The following is a 10,731-nucleotide window of genomic DNA, read 5'->3' on the forward strand; positions in this document are numbered from 1 at the left end:
CGGCTTACCTGGACTTTTGGATTTTCTGGTTGTCGGCGTGGAGTTTCGCCGGACTGCTGCGGTTTACCTGCTGGCGTGTTTATCGGAGTTTCATTTGTTCTTCGGCCCGCGGTTCTGGCCATCGCAGTTTTACTCTCATCGGCCTGTCTGGATTGGACCTTGTTTGCTTCTGTCACGGAGTGGTGCCGGTTGGTCTGTTGGCGTGGTTGTCGGAGTCCTGTGGCTCTGGGTTTCGTCTGCCTGCCCGGATCGCGTTACTGTCGTCGCGGAGTAACGGAGTGCTGACATGGTCGCTGAAGCTTAGTGCTTTTGCCTGTCATCCTGCTCGGATTTTCCGGTTGTCGGCGCGGAGCTCAGGAAGCTGTGGTGACTGTCGTTTATCAGCCTCAGCTTGTTAGCCGCATTGCCTTATGACTTTTTATTGTATTGTTCATTGAACTGTTGAACTGTTGTCGTTAATACACTATATTTTTTTTAGGCCTTGTAATGCCTGATTTTTTTCGTTTCAATATGTCTGGTGTGCTGTTGCTTAGGCTAGCTATTATTGTTTATATTCAATGTAGAATACATAGTTCTCCTCAACAAATTCTTAACGATCAATTTGTTATACTACCTACTTATGCGGAGACCTCATCTGATTTAACCTGTGATTCCAGAGATATTATCTCTCTTTTTATTACTCATCATCTAGGTTCATTATCTTTAAATCCACAACTCACTATACCGATTGTGTCTTATTATGCTTTTAATTTATCCCATCATGTTCAGAATTCTGTCCATATCATTATATGTACCCAAAACAACAGAAGGCCAGTTTTGACAGTTTTTACTCGGTTAGTTATTTTACTTCTTTTAAATTCCTCGGGTGATGTTGAGTCAAATCCAGGTCCGGATGCCCCAAATACATTGGTCCCCCAGGCGTTTTCCTTTGCCGAATTTTGTAATCGTAAAAGTCTAGGTTTCTTGCATGTTAACATCAGAAGCCTTATGCCTAAATTAGATGTATTCACTGCTTTAGTACATTCAACCAATCCTGATGTTGTAGCCGTGTCTGAATCTTGGCTCAGGAAAGTCATTCAAAAATCTGAAATTTCTATTCCTAACTATAACGTTTTTCGTCAGGATAGAACCACTAAGGGAGGTGGCGTAGTAATGTATGGCAGAGATAATTTGCAGATCTCTGTTATACTGTCAAGGTCTGTGCCCAAACAGTTTGAGCTTCTACTTTTAAAAATCCACCTTTCAAGAAACAAGTCGCTCACCGTTGCTACCTGTTACAGACCCCTCTGCCCCTAGGAGGCTGTTTACACTTGGCATTAACATGCGTTTTCGTCGATCGGATCACAAGTGGACGACGTTAATGCCAGGTGTAAACGGTGTTCAAAACGTTTTGAGCTCGTCCACTTTCGACCACTTTCAACCACATTCAGAGGTTGTTGAAACCACTTTCGATCGGATCGCTTTGGAGTTGCGGAACGCATATGTGGTTGAATGCGTTCGAACAGCCACACGCGACCGCCTTCTCTCCGCCCATTTATCTAATCTGAGGTATTAAACACAAGTTTTACGTCTTTTTTTGACTTCTGGCGTGAACATATGGTGAACAGCGCTATTTTTAGCCTTTCATTGATACAACTAAAGCGGCTGATCTCCGTAGTTTCGTTTTGAAAGCGTGTGAAAGTTGCGCGATCCTATTTCATCAATTGCGCTGAAAATTCAGAGAAAGCTCCAACATATAAACATACAAAACACTATGCAGCATGTATACTTGCTAAACAAGCAGTGGACTCCGACATAATATAGTTTGCGTCCATATAAACTCATAATTACTCCCGCTCGGGTTTCAATGACAGCAGAGAGACTCGCCCACCGTCTCACAGACCACCCCCTCACAGTATTCAGGACAGATGCGGTCGAAAGTGGACAAAAGAGACTGATTTAAATACCAGGTGTAAACGTAATGTGTCTCTCTCGTCCACTTGTGATCCGATCGATGAAAACGCATGTTAATGCCAAGTGTAAACAGCCTCTAGTTGTGCCCTGGATGCTATTTGTGAGCTGATTGCTCCACACCTGTCCTCAGAGTTTGTGTTGCTGGGTGACTTGAACCTGGACATGCTAAACGCTCCGGCAACTTTTCATTCTAGGTTAGATGCTCTTAATCTTACACAAATCATTAATGAACCTACTAGATACAATCCCAAATCTGTAAATGCGGGCACTATTATAGATATTATCCTGACTAACATGCCATTCAATTACACTTCTTCTGTTTTTAACCAGAATCTAAGCGATCATTGCTTAATTGCTTGTGTTCGAAAAGGGTCTGTGGCCAAAGGATCACCTCTTATTACTGTTAAACGTACTTTAAAACATTTCTGTGAACAGGCTTTTTTATCTGATTTGTATCAGGCATCTTGGAATGAAATTGAACTGATCCCATCAGTAGATGATGCTTGGTTTCTTTTTAAAAATACATTTTTAAATATATTAAGTAAGCATGCTCCTTTAAAAAAAATGAGAATTAAGAATAGGTATAGCCCTTGGTTTACTCCAGAGTTGTCCGCTCTAAATCAACAGAAAAATCTTCTGTGGCACTCTGCATTAGTATCAAAAAGCCCCCGGGATATGCAACTTTTTCGGGAAACTAGAAATAAATATATACAGTCAATTAGAAAAGCAAAGACTAGTTTCTTTAAGCAGAAGTTTGCATCCTGTAGCACTAATTCCAAAAAGTTCTGGGACACTGTGTGTCTATGGAGAATAAAAATATACCCGCCCAGTTGCCCGCTGCAATGAAGTTTGGAAATACTGTTACCACAGACAAACAGTTGATAATAGAAAATTTTAATGAACACTTTGCTAAAGCTGGTCATGTTTTTCATTCACCTAAATCCGACTCGGCAGCGAGTTCTGCACCATTTACAGTATCTTGCTCAAGTCGTCCTCACTTTTCCTTCACGCAAATACAAACAGCTGAAGTTTTAAAATAATTATCTAGTTTGGATCCTTACAAATCTGCTGGGATGGATAATTTGGAACCTTTCTTTTTTAAATTATCTGCTGAAATTATTGCACCTTTTATTACTAGTATATTTAATCTCTCTTTGGTATCTTGTGAGATTCCAAAAGATTGGAAAGCTGCCGCGGTCATCCCCCTCTTCAAAGGGGGAGACACTCTAGATCCGAATTGTTATAGACCAATATCTATTCTGCCATGTGTTGTTAAAATTTTTGAAAGTTTACTTAATAAACAGATTATTGAATATCTTAATTCACACCATCTACTTTCAGCAATCTGGTTTTCGAGCCGGTCACGGATGCACTTCTGCTACGCTAAAGGTACTTAACGATATTATAACCTCAATTGATAGCAAATGTTATTGTGCAGCTGTCTTTATTGATCTTGCCAAGGCTTTTGATTCCGTAAATCATTGTGTTCTTATGGACAGACTCAATAGCATTGGTTTTTCAAGAGAATGCATTGGGAGTGCCTCAGGGTTCAATTCTTGGGCCAACCCTTTTTTCTATTTATATTAATGAGATTGCTAGTGCTGCTGGTGATTTGTTAATTCATTTTTATGCAGATGACACCATCTTATATACATCCGGACCATCTTTAGATTCTGTGTTAAGTAACCTTCAATCTAGTTTTAATGCCTTACAACACGCTTTTCTTGACCTCCAATTGCTTTTAAATCCGAAAAAGACTAAATGCATGCTTTTTAATCGTTCACTGCCCACAGCTTATCCGATTACTGTTACTACTCTTGATGGGACCAAATTAGAATTAGTGGACTCTTATAAATATTTAGGTGTTTGGTTAGATTGTAAACTTAATTTTCAGATTCATATTAACTATCTACAATCAAAAATTAAATCTAGAATTGGTTTTTATATCGTAATAAAGCCTCTTTTACTTATGCGGCCAAATATGCTCTTGTAAAGCTTACCATTTTACAGATTTTCGATTTTGGCGATGTTGTATATAGAATAGCCCCAAAAGTTTTACTAAATAAACTAGATGTAATGTCACAGGTAGGGGTGGACCCAGGTGTAAATAAGGTCACGCCCCTTTCTCCACCTCGAGGAGATTCCCAAAGCCACCCCAATGACCAGACACACAAGGTAAGCATAGAATTAAAATATACTTTATTTAATTTACTTAAAAATATTAAATAGGGAAGGGGAAAGGGGAACTTAAAATAACGGCCACTCCAGGCTCTCCTCCACAGCTCAATATCTCCATGTTCACGTTGGCTCTCCTTTTCTCTCTCCACAGATGACTACTGGGACACAAAGGCACAATGAATCGGTTTCCAATGGTTCTCTCACCTCTGCGCTGACTACAGCTTTGGGTAGATATGGCTCTCTTCACAGTTCGGTATCTCAGCGTTCACGCTGTCTCTCTCTCTCCACAGATGACTGCTGGGACACAAAGGCACAATGAATCGGTTCCCAATGGTTCTCTCACCTCTGCGCTGACTACAGCTTTGGGGTAGGTATGGCTCTCTTCACAGTTCGATATCTCAGCGTTCACGCTGGCTCTCTCTCTCTACAGATGACTGCTGGGACACAAAGGCACTGTGAATCGGTTTCCAATGGTTCTCTCACCTCTGCGCGGACTACAGCTTTAGGTAGATATGGCTCTCTGCACAGCTCTCACAACACACTCCTCTTCCCTGTTGGTTTAGCAATTTTAACAGGTCATATTTTATTTAGCAGGGTGGCGGACTTACGATAGCGGCTACACGTTGCGTCAACTGGACAGTGGTTTCTTCTGTGCCGCCGGGGGCCAAAACCCTCTCGGCGAGCTCGTTGGTCGACAGAGGGGCGAGAACGTCACGCCGGCACACCGGGTCGAGCGCTGCCCTTTCCTCGAGACCCGTTGGTCAATCGAAAACTGGACCGGGGCGCCCTTTCGTCGAGACCTCGGGCCGACGGATCTCCTTCGCCTCAAGCTCTGTGATGATAAAAAGACACAGGTAAGGTAGCAGTATTATAGGTAATACTCACACACCGTCGATAGCACAGTTCTTCACCGCCACTCCTAAACTCAAGTCCGCCAAGCGTTTGGCTGGGAAAATACTTCGAGATGCCGCTCCGTGATTTTAAGACTGAAACACACTCACAGCATATTCATGTCTTACTCTAGGACCGTTCTTCCTCTTCGTCGTCTCAGGAACGAGTGACTGGAGGCGGGGGTACGTCAGACAAGACAACAGCAATCTCACTGCAATACACAGCATTACACAGCACCACTTCAAGTGAAAATTTCTATATCCAAGACTCACCCTCCACGCTCAGTGCACACAAATAGACGCCCGTCTTCCTTTTCTTCGCTCTGGACGAAAATATGGAGATGGTAACTCGGCCTAGTGTTTGTTTTCGTCACCGGAGCTGTTTCAGCACAAAAACCCTTCGGCTCACCCACCGCGCTGGTTCAGGGGTAGGGCCACCCACTCTCTTTCGGAAACACTCAAAGAGATATACAGGTCAAATACATGTACAACACTTCCATAAGGAGACTCCGTTACTCACAACTGCTGCACTTTCTTCGTCCCACGTTCTCCAAGGTTGATCTCACGCTACTAGGACCCCAGATGCATAGACAGAATGGTTTTCAGTCACCAACACCACTTTTCCACAAACGTATACTCACAATAGTGCGTCTTTCCTTCCTTCGTTTCTTTCATCCAAGGTCAGTATTCGTTTAATTCTTCTACCTATAAGGTCGTCGGTATCTCCATCAATGGAAGTTAACAACAGGGATAATAAGCGATTTCGGGGTGCTCCTTTCAAAAGATCCACCGCTTTTCTTCCTTTCACCTCCTATGGCTCTGTCCTCTCTCCGCTCGCTTTAGCGATCCCCGGATCAACAGAGCTTCGGGCTCTTCAGAAGATGCGTGTCTTTATATTGCCTTCGGCAAAGGAGCTCCCCCGTGTCACTCGCCTCTCGTGTCCATCGCGCTCGTGTGAATCGCCCCCAAACTGTGGTTTAAACTGCCCTGAAATACTCTCCTGAGTGTTGCCATCGTCCAATCACCCGGCGCTCCTCTTAATGACTCTCAGCTGTATGTAATTTGGCTGATTTCAGCGTTCGCGACGCTACCGGATGTCCGGTGTTTTCTCTTACCGGTCCGGGCGGAAACATCCGGGCGGAACCAAAACTTTCCAAATTTTTGGTTCCGCCTAAAAGATCGTCACCTTGTGACAGTAATTTATCATAGTGCTATTCGTTTTGTCACCAAAGCCCTGTATACTACTCATCACTGCGATCTTTATTCTTTAATTGGTTGGCCTTCATTACATACTCGCCGTCGAATTCATTGGTTACTAGTTATTTATAAGTCTTTTCTAGGCTTATCCCCCTCATATCTTAACTCATTGGTCATGGTAGCAACTCCAATTCATAACACGCGTACTTGTAGGTATATTTCTCTGATCGTTCCCAAAGCCAAGTCCGCTTTCGGCCGCCTTTCTTTCCACTTCTCTGCAGCTAACGACTGGAATGAATTGCAAAAATCTTTAAAATTAGACGAACTGATTTCCCTCGGTAGTTTTAAGCATCAGCTTTTAAAACTGCTTACTGATTCTTGCTCATGTTAACAGTCCAGTTATGATCTATAGTATTTTAAAAAGTGTTTAAATATAAGTTTTATATATATATACATTTCTTAAGGTCTATTTCAGAGTAAACGTAATGTTTATTTTTAATTAATTATATTGTATGTAGCACTACACCTGTTGTACATCTGTTTTTGTTTTTTTACTTGATTGGATATTAATTTTTCTCATGTGTAACTCTGTTGTGTCGCACTGTTTCTGCCTTATCTTGGCCAGGTCGCAGTTGTAAATGAGAACTTGTTCTCAACTGATTTTACCTGGTTAAATAAAGGTTAAATAAAAAAAATAAAAAAAAATAATCTGGGTGTCATCTGCATAGCTGTGGTAAGCAATTTGGTTCTTTTTCATAATTTGACCAAGTGGGAGTATATACAGATTAAACAGAAGCGGTGCAAGAATTGAACCCTGTGGGACTCCACATGTCATGGGTGTCCACTCAGATTTATGGTTACCTATGTTCACATAGTAACCTCTCCCTTTTAGGTATGATTTAAACCATTTGAGGACCATCCCAGAGAGCCCTACCCAGTTTTCCAGTCTATGTAAGAGTATGGTGTGATCTACTGTGTCAAAGGCAGCACTAAGATCTAGTAGCACCAGCACTGATATTTTACCTGAATCAGAGTTTAAGCGAATATAATTTATTATCTTTATGAGCACTGTCTCTGTGCTGTGATGCTGAGGGAAACCAGATTGAAAATTGTCCAGATAGCCATTTGAGTTTAAGAATTTGTTCAGATGCTTGAAAACAACCTATTCAATGATTTTGCTTATAAACGGAAGAATTGAGATTTGTCTGTAGTTGCTAAGTATGGTTTTGACTAGGTTACTCTTTTTTAGGAGAGGCTTAACAACTGCTGTTTTTAATGACTCTGGAAAAGTGCCTGTGATCAGAGAGGTATTTACTATTTTTAAGAGGTCAGTTTCTAAGCAGTTAAGTACCTTTTTGAGAAAAGATGTGGGTAGCGTGTCAAGGCTGCAAGTTGATGCTTTAAGATGTTGTACTGTTTCTTCCCAGGTTTTTATATCAATTATGTCAAATTCTGAGAGAATGACTAATTTCTGAGGTTGTTGCAATGATATCTGACTGACCACAGTAAAATTTGAGGTCGTATTGATCGCCATTCTAATATTACTGATCTTCTCAGAGAAAAAGGTTGCAAACTCATTGCATTTGTTGTCAGAGAGCATTTCACTAGGAACTTGATTTGGGGGGTTTGTTAGTCTCTCTACAGCAGCAAAAAGAGTGTGAGTGTTGTTTATGTTGTTGTTTATAATGTTTGAAAAAAGGTCTGTCTAGCTGTGCTTAGTTCTACATTGAAAGCATGAAGACTGTCCTTATAGATGCTATAATGTACTTCAGGTTTTGTTTTCCGCCACATACGTTCAGCTTTTCTGCATGTTTTTTTATGAGCTGTACTGCTGTTGTGTTTCTCAAGGGTGCTTTACGTCTGCCAGTGATCACCCTGACCTTTACTGGAGCTATACCATCAATGACATCTTTAAGTTTTATGTTAAAGTTTTCAAGGAGAACATCAACAGAGTCTGCTTATATGTTTGGCAACATTGATATAGCATTCATAAATACCTCACTGGTGTTTTCATTTATGAACCTTTTTTTGACATAGACAGATCTAGCATCAGTGGCAGGACTGATCAATAAATCAAAGTAAACACAGAAATGGTCAGATAGCGCTTCATCTTTGATTACAGTGGATGAAATGTTTAGACCCTTGCTAATGAGCAGATCAAGAGTGTGTCCCCGATTGTGTGTAGGACCTTGCACGTGCTGGGTCAGATCAAAAGTGTTTAAAAAATGTAACGGTTCAATCGCAGTATTGTTTTCTGCATTGTCTATATGAATATTAAAATCTCCAGTAATAACAAAATAATCAAATTCAGAGGAAATTTTTGATAAAAGTTCAGTGAATTCATCAACAAATGCTGAGGTGTATTTGGGAGGTCTATAAATAATTGTAAACAGAATGCGTGGTGTACCTTTTAGAGCAATACACAAATATTCAAAAGACTGGTAATCACCAAGTAACACTTGCTTGCATTGAAAGGCATCTTTGAATAAAGCAGCTATTCCTCCACCTCTTCTAACAGCTCTACAGACACTTATAAAAGTAAAGTTGGGTGGGGCTGATTCATTGAGGACTGTAGCACTGCAGCTGTCATCTAACCAGGTTTCATTTAGAAACATAAAGTCCAGGTTGTTAGTGGTGATAAAATCATTAACTAAAAAGGATTTGTTCTTTAGTGAACGGATGTTCAGAAGTGCTAACTTAACAGTAACTGGTTTTGGCACTGTATCAATCTCAGAATGACGTATAATAGGCAGTAGATTAGATAGAATTGCTGTGCGGCTGGAGAAGGCCTTCGTCTTTCTATCACATGTCAGGACAGAGATAGGGAAAACTAAAGTGACATCGGGCGCCCGCTTGTTCTTAAAATATTTATGATTGTTACTTCTGACGTAGCGGGAACCCAACACATATCAGTTACCAGTGCTGTTTGCAGATGAGGGCTGGTGTGATGCCTGACGTTGAGGCAGAGGTCGGAGTGCTCTCTCAGATGGAGGGGGAAGGCGGGCTGGGCCCGAAGGCTTTGGTGATTGAGGAGCCCGCCGTTTCTTGGTTGATATTTGGGGACTCGCAGCAATGGAGTGGGAGAGCTTTGTTCCAGCAAATACCAGTTTCTCCATTTTCTCTGAAAAGCACAGAAGGGGTGATGTTGGAGAGAGGGAGAGAGAGTGTGACGACATCAGCTCTGATTCTGGTGTTCCTGAAGGCTGGGAGGGAGTGTTATCAAGCATTCCCTGGTCGTCTTTATCAACAGAAACATCCTTGGGTGTTGATTCACAATCCAGCTGTAGCGAGGTCTGTGGGCAGGGCTCAACCTGAGTTGTGTCTGTGAACAGTAGTTGTGACTGCAGAGTTTTATCCTTGTCACGTGAATGTCCATCCAGGTGCTGGTGTAAAATCCTGTGGTCATTTCCGCTGTTCAGTAGTGGACTGGCACACTCAGCTGATGGATGATGCATGGAGAAAAATATATTGTCTTTAAGCAACCTAGCACCTAGTTTGTTTGGGTGGATACCATCTGTGTTAAAAAGTTGCCTTTGAAATTGTCAATGTAATTCAGTCCTCTCATGGTGCAGGTTTTTTGCAGCCATGAATTTAAACTTAATAGCCGAGAAAACATATTTGTTCCTCGGGCTGGGAGAGGTCCACTGATGAAAGATTGAACTTTCAGTCTCGCAAGTGTTTCAAAAAGTTCATTGAAATCCCCCTTAAGGAGCTCAGACTGCTCTTTCCGAATTTCATTATTTCCCACATGTATGACAATCCGACTGACAGACAATATCTCTTTTTTTGCTTGTGTTGTTTCAATTTATGGACATCAATTATACATAAACTTATCTTAGACAATTTTCTTAAGCATCCATGTTTTTATCAAAAATTTAGATTTTAAAAAGTTTTTTGAAATAATGAATGGAATCACTCCTCTTAAGATCATCAGTAAGACCATTCCACAAGTCGACCCCTTTATCCGAGATAGTATTGATTTTAAAGTTTGTTTTGACCATTTGTTTTTTGTTCCCTCCTCTTAGGATATATTTCTGTTCCCTATTTTCAAACAAACATAGTATTTTTTATAAATTGTCTTATTTAGAAAATACTTGGTTTATGTAATTAGCTGTTATTTTGGACATTTTAGATAGAATATGAGCAATGTCTGGTTTCCAGGATAATTTGTGGTCTAATATTATTTCAAGAAATTTGTTTTCATTCACCCTTTCTAGTACCATGTCATCAATATTTAGGTTCATGCTGGTTTTAATATGTCGATTACTGAATGTAATATATTTGTCACAACCCTATCATCATTGCCCTCATGTTTTTCCCCTGTTATCACTCTCTGGACTTCATTTCCCATGATCCTTCACTCTCCTCACCTGATCTTCATTATCATCAGCACACCTGCCAGCTATTGTCATCAGTCACCTATATATACTCTTAGTCTTTGTCTTCCTCACATTGTTGGTCATTGTTTGTTTAAGGTTATGTTTCTGTTAAAGTTCTGTATTAAGTCTTAGTG

Source organism: Paramisgurnus dabryanus, chromosome 17 (assembly GCF_030506205.2).
Source record: "Paramisgurnus dabryanus chromosome 17, PD_genome_1.1, whole genome shotgun sequence".
Taxonomy (NCBI): Eukaryota; Metazoa; Chordata; class Actinopteri; order Cypriniformes; family Cobitidae; genus Paramisgurnus; species Paramisgurnus dabryanus.